The sequence below is a fragment of the Neoarius graeffei genome, chromosome 21 (genome assembly GCF_027579695.1).
Source record: "Neoarius graeffei isolate fNeoGra1 chromosome 21, fNeoGra1.pri, whole genome shotgun sequence".
NCBI classification, from domain to species: Eukaryota; Metazoa; Chordata; class Actinopteri; order Siluriformes; family Ariidae; genus Neoarius; species Neoarius graeffei.
The window spans coordinates 18,318,704-18,337,888 of record NC_083589.1 but is presented as its reverse complement, the minus strand read 5'-3'; the positions used below and the strand labels follow the sequence as shown (position 1 = coordinate 18,337,888).

At 43.0% G+C, this 19,185-nt stretch overlaps 1 protein-coding gene across 3 annotated transcripts in view; it reads right to left on the bottom strand.

Moving 5' to 3' along the window:
- rab3ip (RAB3A interacting protein (rabin3)) overlaps positions 1-14,800 on the bottom strand; it is a 111,511-nt gene extending 96,711 nt beyond the window's left edge. For all 3 annotated transcript variants that reach the window (XM_060902770.1, XM_060902769.1, XM_060902771.1), the window contains exon 1: positions 14,611-14,800. The gene's annotated coding sequence lies outside the window, so the exon portion shown is untranslated. The remainder of the gene's footprint in view (positions 1-14,610) is intronic.
- Positions 14,801-19,185: the final 4,385 nt, after the last annotated feature.

The following is a 19,185-nucleotide window of genomic DNA, read 5'->3' as shown; positions in this document are numbered from 1 at the left end:
AGCTGAACTACAGAAAGGGAACATGGTGAATAAAGGGGCACCCAGGAAGTACAACTCACTCTCCATACCAGAGGCACTCGAAACTGCCAAACAGCTCTGCCACCCGGTTGAAGAGATACACCAAGGAGGGAGAGGCCAGGAGAATAAACAAGCTGTTTTCCACTGAACCAGCCAAGGTGTACTCTCAGTGGCAGGGGAACAACAACCGGTCAGACCCACCAAGAGCTGAGGTGGAAAAATACTGGAAAGACATATGGGAAAGAAAGGCATCACACAACACTGATGCCCAATGGTTAGTGGACCTAAGAGCTGACCACAGCAACCTCCCAGAACAAGAACCAGTAACCATCTCAATGGCAGATGTCCAAGAAAGAGTGTCAAAGATGAAGAGCTGGACAGCACCAGGCCCCGATATGATCCATACGTACTGGCTGAAGAAGCTAACTGCACTCCATGAACGCCTAGCAGCACAGATGAACCAGCTGCTGAGGGATGGAACCCACCCAGAATGGCTAACCCAAGGCAGGACAGTCCTAATCATGAAGGACCCCCAGAAGGGACCCATCCCATCCAACTACCGGCCAATTACCTGTCTCTGCGCAACATGGAAGGCCCTGTCAGGCATCATTGCGGCAAAAATGAGTAAGCTCAATACATGAGCGAAGCACAGAAAGGAATTGGCAGTAACACCAGAGGAGCCAAGCACCAGCTACTGGTCGATAGAACAGTTGCCCAAGACTGTAAGAAGAGACAGACCAACCTGTGCACTGCCTGGATTGACTACAAGAAAGCCTACGACTCAATGCCACACACATGGATACTGGAATGTCTGGAACTGTATAAGATCAACAGGAACCTAAGGACCTTCATCCAGAACTCAATGGAAATGTGGAAGACAACCCTAGAGGCCAACTCAAAACCCATTGCCCAAGTCAACATCAAGTGCGGCATATACCAAGGAGATGCGCTATCACCACTGCTGTTCTGCATAGGCCTGAACCCCCTCAGTCGGATCATCACGAAGAGCGGCTACGGGTACCGATTCCGTAGTGGGGCAACAATCAGCCACCTGCTCTACATGGATGACATCAAGCTGTATGCCAGGAATGAGCGAGAAATAGACTCACTGATCCACACCACCCGGATCTACAGCGATGACATAGGGATGTCATTCGGATTGGACAAGTGTGGCCGGATGGTCTCAAAGAGAGGCAAGATGATCCGGACTGAGGGGATTGACCTACCAGAGGGCAACATAGGTGATATCCAAGACAGCTACATGTACCTTGGCATCCCACAGGCTAATGGAAACCATGAAGAGGCCACAAGGAAGTCAACCACAGCCAAATACCTCCAGAGAGTAAGGCAGGTCCTGAAAAGTCAGCTGAATGGTAAGAACAAGGTCCGAGCCATCAACATGTACGCACTACCAGTCATCAGATACCCCGCTGGTATCATAAACTGGCCAAAGGAGGAGATAGAAGCCACAGATATCAAGACTAGAAAGCTCCTCACCATGCATGGAGGGTTCCACCCCAAGTCCAGCACCCTGAGACTATACACTAAGCGGAAAGAGGGAGGCCGAGGGCTAGTGAGCGTCAAGACCACGGTCCAGGATGAAACATCGAAAATCCGAGAATACATCAGAAAGATGGCCCCAAAGGATGAACTGCTAAGTGAATGTCTCAGGCAGCAGAACCCTGATGAGAGTGCAGAGGAAGAGGAGGAACAGACAACCTGGAGAGACAAACCCCTACATGGCATGTACCACTGTCAGATAGAGGAAGTGGCTGATATCAAGAAATCCTACCAGTGGCTGGATAATGCAGGACTGACAGACAGCACAGAGGCACTAATCATGGCAGCACAAGAACAGGCCATAAGCACAAGAGCCATAGAGGCCAGGATCTACCAGAGTAGATCAGACCCAAGATGCAGACTGTGCAAAGAAGCCCCTGAAACAGTCCAGCACATAGTAACAGGGTGTAAGATGCTAGCTGGATCAGCGTACATGGAGAGGCACAACCAAGTGGCTGGGATAGTATACAGGAACATCTGCAACCAGTATGGAATAGAAGTACCCAAGTCCCAATGGGCCATACCACAGAAGGTGGCTGAGAACAACAGGGCCAAGGTTCTGTGGGACTTCAGCTTCCAGACTGACAAACAGATCCTGGCTAACCAACCGGACATAGTGGTGGTGGACAAAGAGCAGAAGAGGGTGGTGGTGATAGATGTGGCGATCCCAGCTGACACCAACATCAGGAAGAAGGAACATGAGAAACTTGAGAAGTATCAAGGGTTGAAAGAGCAGCTGGAACGGATGTGGAAGGTCAAGGGTTGCGTGGTCCCCGTGGTAGTGGGGGCACTTGGGGCAGTAACCCCCAAACTGGGAGAGTGGCTCCAGCAAATCCCAGGAACAACATCTGAAGCCTCAGTCCAGAAGAGTGCAGTCCTAGGAACATCGAAGATACTGCGCAGAACCCTCAAACTCCCAGGCCTCTGGTAGAGGACCCGAGCTTGAGGATGACATGGATACCACCCCCCCCCGCCCCGCCGGGGGTGAGAAGGAGATATATATATAAAATTTTTTTTTTTCCTCAACTAGCCAGCCGGGCTGGCTAGTGACAGGAATTACTCGCCAAATGACAAATTAAGTCGCCTCGGGCGACCGGACCACCGCGAATTTCGAGCCGTGGTTTACAGTGAGGGTGGCGTGCTGTTGACCTCAACTGGGGACATCATCCGACGGTGGAAGGAATACTTTGGGGATCTCCTCAATTCCACCTTCATATCCGAGGAGGACGCAGAGTCTGAAGATGCTTGGGAGGACTCGCCCATCACAGGGGCTGAGGTTGCCGAGGTGATTATAAAGCTCCTCAGTGGCCAGGCTTCGGGGGTGGATGAGATTCGTCCTGAGTTCCTGAAGGCACTGGATGTTGTTGGGCTGTCTTGGCTGACACGCCTCTTCAACATTGCATGGAGGTCAGAGACCGTGCCTCTGGATTGGGAGACTGGGGTGGTGGTGCCCCTTTTTAAAAAGGGGGACTGGAGAGAGTGTTCCAACTATAAGGGGATCACACTTCTCAGCCTCCCTGAGAAAGCCTGTGCTGGAGAGGAGAGTCTGGTGGATAGTCAAACCTCAGATTCAGGAGGAGCAATGCGGTTTTTGTCCTGGTCTTGGAACACTGGACCAGCTCTTTACCCTTACAAGGGTACTGGAGGGTGCATGGGAGTTTGCCCAACCGGTCTACATGTGTTTTGTGGACCTGGAGAAGGCTTACGACTAGGGCTGGGCACCGAAATTCGGTTCCTTCATGGCACCGACCGAAATGGTACGGTTCTTCTGGGTATTGAAACATGCCTTGCCTTTCGGTTCCACGTTTCGGTTCCCAGAGGTTAATCACGTGTAAAGTGGAGTGGGCTCTGATCCGTGCTGGCGTGCTTATGACCCGATAATGCCACCTGTGATTGGCTGAAACGTTCGCGTGCATGAAAAAGCATGTTTCCCATGTTGTAGGTGGCACTACTTTGTTGCGTCGTCAATGCCTACAAAATGCCGAAGTCGAAAGCTTGGTTATATTTTAGCAAGAGCGATACTACTGCGCGGTGCAATATGTGCGACAAGAGCATCACCTGCAAGTCAGGCAACACTTCAAATTTCCTAAAGCATTTGACGGTGCATGGAATAAATCTGAGAGCGGAGAGTTGCACCGTCTTCTCTCACACACCAACTTGTGCACCTTCGCCACCCCCGACTTCTCTGCAGGACGTTTTACCACCAGACTCGGATTCATCTGAAAGTACCGAGCACAGCGTCGTGTCTGATATTTCATCTGGTAAGTTGTTCTGTGAATTCCGTTGAACTGCTTTGTTTGTCCCGGTAAGAGCTAGGTTGTTGTAAGTTTATGTATAGCTAACGGTACAGTAAGATATTAGCGCCTAACTTTGTTTAATGGCTATGTAACTAGCCAAATGAAAAGTTATCTAAATGCTAGCTTTTAAAATGTGCTCCATCATTGGGTAGGCTGCCTACGTGTGTGCGCGTGCGTGCATGAGTGTTATTTAAAAAAATATTCACCTCCCCCTAGTCTCAAAAACTTAACGTATAAAACCTTCACAGCCTCTGCCCAGGTCCCTGATGTGAGGAGGAAAAGGCAGGCAGCTACCGTAAATCCATTCACACTAGCAGAAAAGGCCAAAATGACCAAAGAAAAACAAGCAGTGTCTCACAGGGCAGTGACAGTTTGTGGTGAAAGGTTTGCTGCCTTTTTCTACAATGGAGACTCCGTGGTTTAGGTAAGTTGGCTGTACAGGATATTGTTGAATAAATCCTTCATTTATATTTATCTGTAATCCTTTATCTTTATCTAAATTAAGCCTAAATGTATTTTAAGTGATGTGGTTTTAAGCAATGAGAACATAACTATGTTATTTTTGATGTTTTGTCTAATGTTTGTCAATTAGGGAGATAAGAACCCTTAACCCCAGGTATCAGCCCCCCAGCAGAGACATGCTGGCAAACACATGCATACCTGCCTGGTATGCAGCCGAGAAGGAAAGGGTCAAGACAGATTTGAAAGACGTCAGGGATGTGGCTGTAACCGCGGATGAGTGGTTCTGAGAAGGCTGATATGTTAATTTTCTTGAAGAAAAACTGTTGATTACATTGGCGTGTGTGTGTGTGTGTGTGTGTGTGTGTGTATGGTGTGAATATGATAGTGTGTGTTGGTGTTCTTTTTGCACTGGAAATAACTTGAATAAATATACTCCAATATGTGCAACAGAATGTGTAATTAAATTTTCATTTTTTCCAGGATTAATATTATAAATTAGGAATCGAAAAAAGGTACCGTTCAGGAACCGGTATCGAAATGAAGGTATCGGTATCAGAACGGGAATCGAAAAATTTTGATCAATACCCAGCCCTACTTACGACAGTGTCCCTCATGCTGCCCTGTGGGGGGTGCTTCGGGAGTACGGGGTTCAGGGCCTACTACTGCAGGCCATTCAGTCCCTGTATGACCAGAGCAGGAGTTTGGTTCGCATTGCCGGCAGTAAGTCGAACTCATTCCCAGTGCATGCTGGACTCCACCAGGGCTGCCCTTTATTACCGGTTCTGTTCATAACTTTTATGGACAGAATTTCAAGGTGCTGGCAAGGGGCAGAAGGCATCTGGTTTGGTGGCAGCAGGATCACGTCTCTGCTTTTTGCAGATGATGTGGTCCTGTTGACTTCATCAATCTGTGACTTACAGCATGTGCTGGGACTGTTTGCAGCCGAGTGCGAAGCGACTGGGATGAGGATCAGCACCTCCAAGTCCATGGCCATGGCGCTCAGCCGGAAACGGGTGGAGTGCCTACTCCGGGTCAGGGGGGAGTTGCTACCTAAAGTGGAGGAGTTTAAGTATCTCTGGGTTTTGTTCACGAGTGAGATGTAGGTACCATGCGCCATCTTGTGTCTAAGAACTACAACTCCCAGCCAACTTCCGTGTTGACTACGTCACGCCTGGGCGGGATCACTTACATCACATCTTTCAGCATTCCAAAGGACTTGGAAATACGCCATCTCGCTCTCTTTCATGTCTGACCCCGAGCGGAACGGACCTAAAAAGAGACACTCGTTATCGGACCGTCCGAAACCACGACTCTTTCTTGCAAGATCCACGCTTCCAGCGCGTTTTCCTCCTACCCTTGATCACGGTAGACTCCGGAAACACGCGCGCTTTAACTCAAGCGAGTTATAAACCGGTTTTCAATTATTCTTTTAAGTACAAACGAAAACTGCAAGCAAAAGGCAGTTTTTCTTTGTTCTTCATCTGTTCAGGAAGCGGCTGGACCCTCCTGGACCCGTGCACGGTGCTTGAACAGAGCTCTTCCTTCTCACGAGCTACGAAGCCTCTTCAAAGAACCTCTTCTTCTCCCTACAGAAGACCTGCCTCTCCAGAAAGACTGTGCTTCCTACAAAAAGGCGAGATTTTTGCAGTAAGACTGGCATTGGGCAATAAGACTAGTTTTAGAAGTTAGTTATTCACTTAGTGTGAAGTTATATGCAGGAAATGAAGTGTGCACACTGAATTTTAATCTCTATCATTTGTTTGTTGATTTAAATTGGTTAATAAATAAGTTTTTGCATGTTCTCTCTCTCTTTTCCTTTTTAACGTTCTAATTTCATTACTCACACATATCCTGACCTCATTAAGATTTCAGTACATTGGATAATACTATAGAGCTAAGGGTGAGCGGTCTGGAAGAGCCTTTGTCTCCAAAACAGGCCCTGACTGCATGCTTAGCTAGCAAAGCAGAGCTAACTCTTTGTTCTGTAAGGGGACACGTGGCAAGCCCTTCCCCCCTTTTTTGTTCCTTACCAAGAGGTCCTTATCTCATCTTTAGATAAAAATCATAAGTCCTGATTTCAATTCAACCTTTATAGCAAATTCTCATGTGCCTACATTTAAAGCCATATATATATATATATATATATATATATATATATATATATATATATATATATATATATATATATATATATATATAAATAAATCATGCAGCACAAGAACAGGCCATAAGCACAAGAGCCATAGAGGCCAGGATCTACCAGAGTAGATCAGACCCAAGATGCAGACTGTGCAAAGAAGCCCCTGAAACAGTCCAGCACATAGTAGCAGGGTGTAAGATGCTAGCTGGATCAGCGTACATGGAGAGGCGCAACCAAGTGGCTGGGATAGTATACAGGAACATCTGCAACCAGTATGGAATAGAAGTACCCAAGTCCCAATGGGCCATACCACAGAAGGTGGCTGAGAACAACAGGGCCAAGGTTCTGTGGGACTTCAGCTTCCAGACTGACAAACAGATCCTGGCTAACCAACCGGACATAGTGGTGGTGGACAAAGAGCAGAAGAGGGTGGTGGTGATAGATGTGGCGATCCCAGCTGACGCCAACATCAGGAAGAAGGAACATGAGAAACTTGAGAAGTATCAAGGGTTGAAAGAGCAGCTGGAACGGATGTGGAAGGTCAAGGGTTGCGTGGTCCCCGTGGTAGTGGGGGCACTTGGGGCAGTAACCCCCAAACTGGGAGAGTGGCTCCAGCAAATCCCAGGAACAACATCTGAAGCCTCAGTCCAGAAGAGCGCAGTCCTAGGAACATCGAAAATACTGCGCAGAACTCTCAAACTCCCAGGCCTCTGGTAGAGGACCCGAGCTTGAGGATGACATGGATACCACCCCCCCGCTGGGGGTGAGAAGGAGAATATATATATATATATATATATATATATATATATATATATATATATATATACACACACACACACACCACGGATGACCTTTTGAATGCATTTTAATTGTTTAGTTTTATCACACACAATTCCTTTGTCCAGTTAGCTTACAAAGCTAAATCTGCTTACACACACACACACACACTCTGTTCATAGAAGATTTCGTTCTGTTGCCATTCAATTATTCAAAATTTTTTTCCCCTTTTCTTTTATTTTTACTTTTTATCTTTGTTATAATAAACATTATTATTGGAATTTTGTGTGGTGTCTGTCTGCTGTTTCGATACTTTTGAAGTCGCCCAGATCGTAAAAGAACTATTAAGGTGTATATAATATTGGATATAGTCTGGTAAGTGATCAAAACTCTGAGTTATATCAAATACTGGTATGATTCACTGAATGATTCACTGAATGATTCATTTCAAACGATTCAATGAGACTGATTTCATGGTAGGATTCAATTCAAATGAGTCAAATTAAACGATTCAATGAGATTGAATCCATTTAATTATTAAAGATTGATCACTTATACCAACCTAAATACACAATCTAATGATTGGAGTTGGACAGACGGATCGGGGCAAGTGTCAACAGTGATGCGGACGCTAAACCAGTCTGTTGTGGTAAAGAGAGAGCTGAGCCAAAAGACAAAGTTCTCAATTTACTGGTCCATCTACGTTCCCACTCTCACCTATGGTCACGAGCTATGGATAGTGACTGAAAGTATGAGATCACAGATACAAGTGGTAGAAATGAGTTTTCTCCGCAGGGTGGTTGGGCTCTCCCTTAGAGACAGGGGGAGAAGCTTGGTCATTTGGGAGAGACTCAGAGTAGAACTGCTGCTCCTCCACATTGAAAGTTGAGGTGGTTCAGGCACCTTGTTAGGATGCCCCCTGGACGCCTCCCAAGGGAGGTTTTCTGGGCATGCCCCGCCGGGAGGAAACCCCGGGGCAGACCCAGGACACGCTGGAGAGATTACATCTCTTGGCTGGCCTGGGAACACCTCGGTATTCCCCCCGGAACAGCTGGTGGAGGTGGCCGGGGGAGAGGGAAGTCTGGGCTGCTACCCCCGCAACCCGGATAAGTGGTAATGGATGGATGGATGGATGGATGGATGGATGAGTAGTAGGGGACTTTGGATTCACAGCAGCTTCACCGAAGGGCATGCCGAAGGTGTGCTAATGCTAAGGGGGGGGGGGGGGGGGGGGGGGGGGTCTAGGGGCATGCCTCCCCCAGAAAATTTTGAAAGTTACATGCCTTCTGAGGGCTTCTGGTACATTATCAGCAAATAAATTACTAACCATTTCCCTGTAAGATACTTGCAAAATATGTATGAAATTTCCCTCCAGATATGGTGGCTTGGCTTTCTCAGTTACCCTCTGTAGTATGCTGCCTGGCTCTGTAACATAACTACATACGCTACGGCGTGGTCACGTGGTCTGGCTCAGCCAATCAGAGCGCAAGAGTTGATCAACAAATATGGCGTCATTTCTGGCAATCGAAGACAATTTCATGGTGAAATAATTGGTTTTGCAGCAAATTATGGATGGCAGAGACGATATTTAAAAAAAAATAATAATAATAATTCGCCTGAACATTGAAAGGCAGGTTTTAATTTTTTTCTGGGGTCGAGTAGCCGGGACAGACCGTTTGTGTAGGTGGAGAAAACCACCGGTTGCCGACGCTTGTGGACATCTCTGGTGCTATATCTGGGACATGGAGAACCAAAACAGTGACAAAAACATGTCACTCGTGAGAAAATTGATGAAGTGTTTTAATAAATTTGGGTACTTTTTGTTTGTGAATGTGTCAAGATACTAAAAAGAAAAAATAATAATAAAAAAAACCACACACTGGTTTGAAGATATGAAGTTTATCTTCTCGTGCTGAAAAACTTGCATTTATCATACAAAATACATCACAGAGCCAAGTGACCCATTTCCCCGACATTTCACTCCCAGTGTTTTCCCACTGACTAGACACACGTCAAAATAGTAAACCAGTTCAAAATTAAAATTATTTTGGTTAACTTGCATATTTTTTATGGCTGTGTCCATATAATATAAATAACATTACACTTTAGTTTTTCAGGTATTGCATCTTCTTTGGAGTTTTATGGCATTCAGCATTACAAATCACTACCACCTTCTGGAAACCAGTCTGTCACTGTCTCAAAGGGGAAAACAAAATGAAAAAAAAAAAGAAAACAAGAGTGCTCTGAGAGCACGATATCCCCCGCCACAATATATTGCAAATGAAATTGCAATATGCGTATTACTGTCCTATAACAAAGCCTTTTGCAAAGTTTTGTGGAATTCCTCCAAAATTTGTGAGAGGAGCTGATTTCAGGTGAGAACCCTTTCCGGGACAGACGGACTTTGTCACGCCATCATTCCCCTTCGGGCCTTTAGGCCAGTGGGGGATAATGAACACAAAGCCGATTTTAACTGAAAATTGATTTTGCTTTAATTCATCTTAAAATTCAAATAAAAATTCAAATTAATTCAAATAAAAGCATTGTAGCTTTTATTTTTTTTGGGGGGGGGGGGGACTCATCTCTATGTTTAATTTAGTTCACAAAATTTTTCACTGCTAGTTTTAACCTTAGTTTTCGTTAACTATATAAACCCTGGTTTGAAATCAAATCAAAGCACCAAAATTTAAAAGCAGTTAACATACATTTTTAATCAAGGACTGAACAGTGATAATTATGGGGCTGCATGATATGGAAAATATTATGATTATACCTCTACATGTCTCACAATGTACTGAAACCAATGAGCAAACTGTCATCGCGATTAAACAACTACATCAAGCTGAACTAAATGAACTGATAATTCAAATGCCACAGTTTATCAGCACAAAAGACTTCTGTAGAACCCCTGAAAACAATAAAAAAAAAAAGCGCTATATCAAGTGGCGCTGTTAGTAAGAGGATTGCTCTTATATTCTCCCCAAGATTTTCATGTAGTTCTTTATAGGAGAAAAAAAAAAAAAGCAACATCAGTAACTTTAATAGTTAGGTGAAACTTGACAGAATGTCTCATGGCTAGAAATAGAGACAAAGGGGTACGTTTTCATATTCTGATAAACGACTTGTTGGAAAGAGCTGAAAAAATAAAACCTAATTTCAGTCCACAAAATGAGAACATTCATGTGATCACAGTTATATCCAATTTCTAGAATGTAAGGAATGCAAGTTACATAAAATTCCTTATTTATTATATAAAAAGTCCACATAAGCAGCTAACATGACTGAATGATAAACAGTTACCTTTTAAAAGATTAACCATTAATGATTACTTTATGGCTATAAATAAAACAAGTCCATGTTGGTGTGTTTTGCAGTCGTGGTGGAGCTTCATGTTCACACTTTATAGAGAAAACGAATGAAATCTCTCCCCTTTTTGAGTAAATGTTTCTAGCCCTGTGACTAGTCGCTGATCCGATGAGGTGTCTTCAGCTAAATAATTTAAATAAATGCATGTGATTGGCTTCTACAGAGGATCTGCTTCAGAAGCCACAATAGTGCAAACCTAAAGTCACTAAAAAAAATTTAAAAATACTGTTATTCAAGCACCTGCGACAGTAATTTTTCAGTCCACAAAAATACTTTGCTCAATCCACTATGAGACGACTCCCAGTCCATTTACTCTACTGTGCAACCTTAATATGCAGCTGTAAAGTTCATTAAACCCAAACAAAGGACGGTCTGTATCCTAGTTGAGGCACCACAATAAAATCATTTCCTGAGGACTATGAATGATTTGTTTAAGGCACCACTCCCAGGAAGCACAAACTCACTCCACATCTGTGCATTACTCTGCTCAAAACACAGTAACATGAATGGCTAACAGAGCACGACACTAAAGGAAGGACACATGCACGTTTATCTGTCGTGCCTAATCGGTTTTCCATCTCACCACACCACCTATGTTGGCATTACTAACTCTAAGCAAGATCAAGATCACCTTCAGCAAGCAAAGTCCATTTGTGGCACATTGTTATCAGTCCAGTCTCTTATTAACTCTTCATATCAGTGATGCAGGTATGTAGCAAACCTCAGAAAAAGAAAACGTGAAGGCTGTTAGATAATAAAGCACAATATAACCAAAGACATCAGAAAGTATGCAAATGCACAGCAGGCTGGGAATTTCTCCTTGAAGGTGATGTAAAAACACCCCTCACTCCCATCGTCTCTTATTTTGTTTTAGCTTCCTATTTGTTTTTGGTTGTTTGCATTAGTTTATTTGTTTGGAAAAGGGATTATATAAATGAACATTTGTATTTATTATTAATGAGACAGTTGATACTATGGATGTGTCCCGTACATGAACAACCAGCTTAGAACTGAGAGAAGACCAAACACCATCACATCACACTAGGGCTGTGCGATATATCGAATATACTCGATATATCGCGAAAATTCTGTGTGCGATACATAAAATTATTATATCGTAACTATCGAGTATTTTATGGTCATCTTCCGACTTGCGTTTGTTTCGTGTTTGTTTAAAACCTTTCCCAGTGGGTTTCTCCCTGTCCCTCAGGCAGTAACGTGAGAGGCTGCCTAAGGGTAAAGAAAACAATAACGTCACACACTCGCCAACCAATCCCAGGCGACATCTCGGTGCTGAAAGGAACTTCCGGGAAGATTTTCTAGTTTCGGTTGTGTTGCCGGCGAGGGCCTTTCTGTGCGGAGTTTGCATGTTCTCCCCGTGTCCGCGTGGGTTTCCTCCGGGTGCTCCGGTTTCCCCCACAGTCCAAAGACATGCAGGTTAGGTTAACTGGTGACTCTAAATTGACCGTAGGTGTGAATGTGAGTGTGAATGGTTGTCTGTGTCTATGTGTCAGCCCTGTGATGACCTGGCGACTTGTCCAGGGTGTACCCCGCCTTTCGCCCGTAGTCAGCTGGGATAGGCTCCTGCTTGCCTGCGACCCTGTAGAAGGATAAAGCGGCTAGAGATAATGAGAATGAATGAGATGAGGTTGTGTTGCCAGATTGGGAGGTTTTAAGTGCATTTTGGCGGGTTTTGAACATATTTTGAGCTGGAAAACATTAGCAGTATCTGGCAACACTGCCGGCGGGAAGATTTCCTGGTTCCGGTTTACAGTGCTGACTCAGTTCGTGCAATCGCTGGTGTTGCATAGGCTACCGTGTAAGCTCTGGCAATTTCAGCGACAAATTACTTCCTAAAAGAACTAGTAAGGGGTCAGTCAACTGGCATTTTTTGGATATCGCGAGGAGGACGTGGAACAGCAAATGCCAGTTTGTAAAGTGTGCAAAAAAAAAAAAACCTGTCATCACGAAAGGCAGCAGCACGACAAATATGTTCCATCACCTGAAACTCACCCGGTACAGTATGAAGAGTCTCTTAAACTCCGAACTACTTGCCCACAAGCTAAAACCCCCCACGAGCTAAACAAATGACCATAGCGGCCTCGTTCTCCAAAGCCCCCCATATGAGAAACCGAGTCAGAGATGGAGAGCTATAACGGATGCAATCACTAACTTCATTGCCAAAGACATGATCCCGATTAGTATAGTGGAAAAAACAGGCTTCCAAAACTTACTAAACACACTCGATCCCAAACATGAGTTGCCTGGTCGCAGACATTTTACAGAGAAGGCAATACCGGAATTATACACATCTGAGAGGCAGAGCCAGAAAACATTCAGTTCAAAAGTGTGCAAAGAGGAAAATTATGTTTTGCAGATCTCTTTCTTCTCTCCCTCAATCTCTCTCTCTATTGTGAATGTTCCAGTGGTTCTCAGTAGTCAGGTTAATAGCTTGGAGACCTATTTTTTAAAATAATTTAATGAAAGAGCACTTTTCTTATTTAGGCTAAATGTCTCTCTCAGTGTTGAGCTTGCACTTTATTGGTTTGAGGTCTGAGCAGCTCTGTATTGTATTGCCCCTTTGTTGCAATTTTCAAGATTGGTTTTGCAGTTTGTGCCACATCTTTGTTGAATAAAAATAGTCTTATTTCAACTCAATTGTGATTAATCACTAACATGAAAATGTAAAATGTGTTGTTGAAAACCACCTGTAAAGTTAACCAAGAATGTTATTTAATCTGCAGGGATTGTAGTGAAAACAGTAAAGAATAAAAGTTAGATTTCATGGGGTCCTTTAGAGGAGATTTAAATATATCGAGATATATATCGTATATCGTGAAATGGAGAAAATATATCGGGATACTCATTTTTTCCCATATCGCACAGCCCTACATCACACACAGGGTATCAGATCACCCCTCAGGCCTGCTGTTAATGCAAACAAACCCATACAGATTCTATATTGGACATTGTGGCTTGTACACTGTTATGGCGTTGTTTCCTGCCTGTTGCTTTGTCAATTAATGATAAAAGGGGTGTGTTCGATGATCTAAATCATGAAGATGGTTTAGTCTTTACCCTCAGAAACAATCACGTGTTGAAGATAGAGGAAGGGGGTAGAAGCACCAGTCTCCTCTTCACTATTAAATCAATCAATAAATACCATTTCATTTCAGGTGCATTGATGAAAATAATCAGAGCACATCAGAGGCCTTCTCGGTGTAGGCCTGTCGAGATCCTCAGTACATACAGGAGCAGCTTGGGATTAAATTCCCTCGGATTACTTATTTATTAAGACATTAAAAGCAGAAAGGGATGGATAGATAGATAGATAGATAGATAGATAGATAGATAGATAGATAGATAGATACTATTACAGGTTTATGAAAATTGGAAAAGCCATAAGCACACGCCTGTATGCGCGCGCATACTATGTATGTACAACACCAAATAAAGGTTTGACAGGTGCATTTTGGATTCAATTCATACTCAAAACCAAGGAAACAGCTTATCTTATTTCATGTTATCTATCTGTCAGAAGGAGCTGTTCTAAACCACAAGCCAGCTTCCTACCCCTAGTGCACTTGCTGGCTGAATTGTTATTTAGCCTCCTGCTAGCGGAACACTTTAGCCGGCTTATTAATGCAGATTTACATAACAAGGGCACTGGATTATATCCAAAACAACAATTCTGCTTCGAAGAAACTTAATATCGTGTTTAGACCTGAAATAATAATAAAAAAGCGTGTGTTGGTTTCTATAAAACCGTATAAATATTTTTAAAAAGCATCAATATTGTGCGCAGTTAGCTAGCCCTGTTGCTAACCGCAGACGCGCACGAGTCCGAATCCCACCCCGGGGTCAGTACAGTGGCTCATCCAGCAGCGCTGCCCGTTTAACGCAAACACACAGGAACCAACCAGCTAGTTAGTTAGCAGCGTTAGCAGCTGTCTTCTGCTAAAATAATTCAACTTGTACATTAAACATTACCTGCAAGGCGTTGGCACGCTGCAGCGTTAGAGCTCATTAAAAAAATCCACAAATCCAAGATGTATCTTTTTACAAATAAAAAAGTATTTTAAGGTAATCTGCTTTCATTGTGTCAATCCTTACACACAGCGTATGGTTGTTAACAGTAACTATGGCACCAAGCAAGCGTGATACACAACCCGACCGCTGGCTGGCGTGCGTGTCTGTCTCTCTCTCACGTCCTTGAGAGGACCTTATATTGATATAATTATCTCATCTCATTCTCATTATCTCTAGCCGCTTTATCCTGTTCTACAGGGTCGCAGGCAAGCTGGAGCCTATCCCAGCTGACTACGGACGAAAGGCGGGGTACACCCTGGACAAGTCGCCAGGTCATCACAGGGCTGTCACATAGACACAGACTGATATAATTATTAATGCAGTTAATTAATGCTACTCCTGCACCTTAAACCTACCCCTCAGTAATGAAAAGGAAACTTTTCGGCTCTTTTTTTAAGTTTTGGAAGATACAACAACAGATTTTACGATCTTTGTGGGGACATTTGGCGCGCGCGCGCACACACACACACACACACCGAGGTCTTTGGTGAACCAAATATCTTGACAAAGGATTTGAAAACACAAAATAAAAAGGGTTTCGGAAGATACTGAAGTTCAGAACGGAGTTAGATTTAGCTGTAGCAATAAATTAGCTTTATATTAATTATATAATATCAACAGAAGTTACTCACAAGGATAATAAGGTGTACACTGTAAAACGTTTCAGCCTTGTTTAGTTATGTCCACTTACTGTTTCGCTTTAACTCAATGAGCTCCGAGAAGTGTTTTAATTTGAACTAATCTGTGCAAGTTTTCAAAGGTTAGACTTGAATTACTTAGTTGTCTTGACTAATTGAGACTTTTTCTGAGTTGACACAATGATAATCGTCAAATTGAGTTAACTTGCATTTTCAAGGCAGCAGGTGAATTTGCATTTCCAAGTTAAACCAGTTTGAAATGTTTTACAGTGTATGTGTGTGTATGCTTCTGAGGTCCAAAAGTCCCCACAAGGATAGTAAAATCTGACAAGTTTGACCTTGTGGGGACATTTGGATAGTTCCCACAAGGAAATTGTTGTTGTTGTTGTTATGTTGTTACAAACATTAAAAATAAAAAAAAGAGCCAAAAAGTTTCATTTTCATTACTAAGGGCTGGGTTGAGGTGCAGGAACAGCATCAATTAACTGCATTAATAATTATGTCAATGGAAGGTCCTCACAAGGACTTTCGTGTGTGCGTGTGTGTACATCCACTTTTTTTTTTTTTGCTTTCTTTGTGGATCAATTTAACAAATCAAATTAATTCAGTTTTTATTGTTATTTCCCATCATCTCTCTCACTGAAATGTCACTTCTTCCCCTGAAGAAGTGACATTTCAGTGAGAGAGATGCTGGGGAATTTGCACTTTTTGTAGATATGCATTGTTTGTGTTTCAGCATGGCCCTCCGTGCTGAAACACAAACAATGTATATCTACAAAAAGTGCAAATACACAACAGTAGACAACTATATACAACAAATACACACCACAATCAATACACAAGACAGCGCAGGGTAACTAGACACAACAGAAGTGCAACATTCATTCATTCATTCTCTATACTGCTTATCCATTGTGGGTTGCAGGTGAGCTGGAGCCAATCTCAGGCTGACAATGAGTAAGAGGTGGGGTACACCCCGGACAGGTCGTCAGTCTATCAGGGGACTAACACAGAGACAGACAGTCATTCTGTGTTTGGGATAAAACAGGAGTACTCGAAGGAAACCTGTGCAGGCAGAGCAAGAACATGCAAACTCCACACAGAAAGGCCCCCAGTCAGCTGGCAGATTCAAACCCAGGACCTTTTTGTTGTGAGGCTACAGTGTTAACCACTACACCACCATGACACTAAGAAGCACAATAGTACTGGATATACACACACATACACACACATACAGTGGAGGAAATAATTATTTGATCCCTTGCTGAGTTTGTAAGTTTGTCCACTGGCAAAGATATGAACAGTCTATAATTTTAAGGGTAGGTTTATTTTAACAGTGAGTGATAGAATATCAAAAAGAAAATCCAGAAAATCACATTTTATAAAATATATAAATTGATTTGCATTTCGTTGAGTGAAATAAGTATTTGATCCCCTGCCAACCATTAAGAGTTCTGGCTCCCACAGACCAGTTAGACACTCCTAATCAACTCGTTACCTGCATTAAAGACAGCTGTCTTAAATTGACACCTGTATAAAAGACACCTGTCCACAGAATCAATCAGACTCCAACCTCTCCAACATGGGCAAGACCAAAGAGCTGTCTAAGGATGTCAGGGACAAGATTGTAGAGCTGCACAAGGCTGGACTGGGCTACAAAACCATAAGCAAGAAGCTGGGTGAGAAGGAGACAACTGTTGGTGCAATAGTTCGAAAATGGAAGAAATACAAAATGACCATCAATCGACCTCGGTCTGGGGCCCCACGCAAGATCTCACCTTGTGGGGTATCAATGATCACGAGAAAGGTGAGAGATCAGCCTAGAACTACACGGGAGGAGCTTATTAATGATCTTAAGGCAGCTGGGACCACAGTCACCAAGAAAATCATTGGTAACACATTACGCCGTAATGGATTAAAATCCTGCAGTGCCTGCAAGGTCCCCCTGCTCAAGAAGGCACATGTGCAGGCTAGTCTGAAGTTTGCCAATGAACACCTGAATGATTCTGAGAGTGATTGGGAGAAGGTGCTGTGGTCAGATGAGACGAAAATCGAGCTATTTGGTATTAACTCAACTCGCCGTGTTTGGAGGAAGAAAAATGCTGACTATGACCCGAAGAACACCATCCCCACTGTCAAGCATGGAGGTGGAAATGCTATGCTTTGGGGTGTTTCTCTGCTAAGAGCACAGGACTACTTCACCGCATCAACGGAAGAATGGACGCGGCCATGTACCATAAAATCCTGAGTGACAACCTCCTTCCCTCTGCCAGGACACTGAAAATGGGTCGTGGATGGGTCTTCCAGCATGACAATGACCCAAAACATACAGCCAAGGCAACAAAGGAGTGGCTCAAGAAGAAGCACATTAAGGTTATGGAGTGGCCTAGCCAGTCTCTGGCCCTTAATCCCATAGAAAACCTATGGAGGGAGCTGAAGCTCTGAGTTGCGAAGCAACAGCCTCAAAACCTTAATGATCTAGAGATGATCTGCAAAGAGGAGTGGACCAAAATTCCTCCTGACATGTGTGCAAACCTGGTCATCAACTACAAGAAATGTCTGACCACTGTGCTTGCTAGCAAGGGTTTTGCCACCAAATACTAAGTCTTGTTTGCTAGAGGGTTCAAATACTTATTTCACTCAAAGAAATGCAAATCAGTTTATATCTTTTATATGAAGTTATTTTCTGGATTTTCTTTTTGATGTTTTGTCTCTCACAGTTAAAATAAACCTACCATTAAAATTTTAGAATGTTCATTTCTTTGTCAGTGGACAAACTTACAAAATCAGCAAGGGATCAAATAATTATTTCCTCCACTGTATGTGGAGAACCTTGAAAGTACCAACAAGTAAGTCAGACTGTCCTATCTATCTATCTATCTATCTATCTATCTATCTATCTATCTATCTATCTATCTATCTATCTATCTTTTTATTTTTATTTAACCCTTGTTTATCCAGGAAAGGTCCCGTTGAGTCACAGTGACTCTTCTTCCAGGGAGTCCTGGCCAAGTGGCAGCAAGTTAAAAGTTAAAAAACACAAAGACAGAGGACAACACTACCAAAACACTAAAGACTAAATCAGACTACAAAGCACACAAAACAGTGGAATATATGCTATAACTAAACATGTAACATACACTAAATACACCAAGTCAAAGGAACACAACTAAAACAAGACAAATCTCATAAACATAACAAAAACAAGAGACAGTACAGCCAAGAACACTAAAGAGACTGCAAGAAGACAAGACTCACAAATTCTAAGATAAAACACAAACTAAACAACAATAAAAGGATTTAAAAAAAAAGTAGACACATGGGCACCATATTTAAAAGCAGTGGCACTGCTCTATAAGAGCTGATTTTAAAAGATTTTTAAAAGTATTAACAGAAGGAAGTGTCTCTAGGTGTAGTGTGTTCTGAAGTTCATTCCAAACGTATGGTGCATAGAAGGAAAAAGAGGTCTTGCCCAGTTCAGTCCTTATTGAGGGTGTGATTAATAGTATCTTATTTGTAGACTTTGTACTATAAATACTAGTGTGATAAGAAAGCAAATTTGAGATGTACTGTGGTAATTTACCCATTAATGCTTTCAAAGTAAAAATCAACAAGTGAAACTTTCTCCTGAGAGAGAGAGGACCATTGAACCATTTCATATGGCAAGCAGTGGTGAGTCCTATTTGCTGTTCCTGTGATAAAACGCAAGGCAGAATGATATAAAACATCCAATTTTTTCAATAGCAATTGTGAGGAATGCATATAAATCATATCACCATAGTCTAATACTAATAAGAAGGTGCTCTCTACCAACCTTTTTCTTGCTTTGTATGGAAAA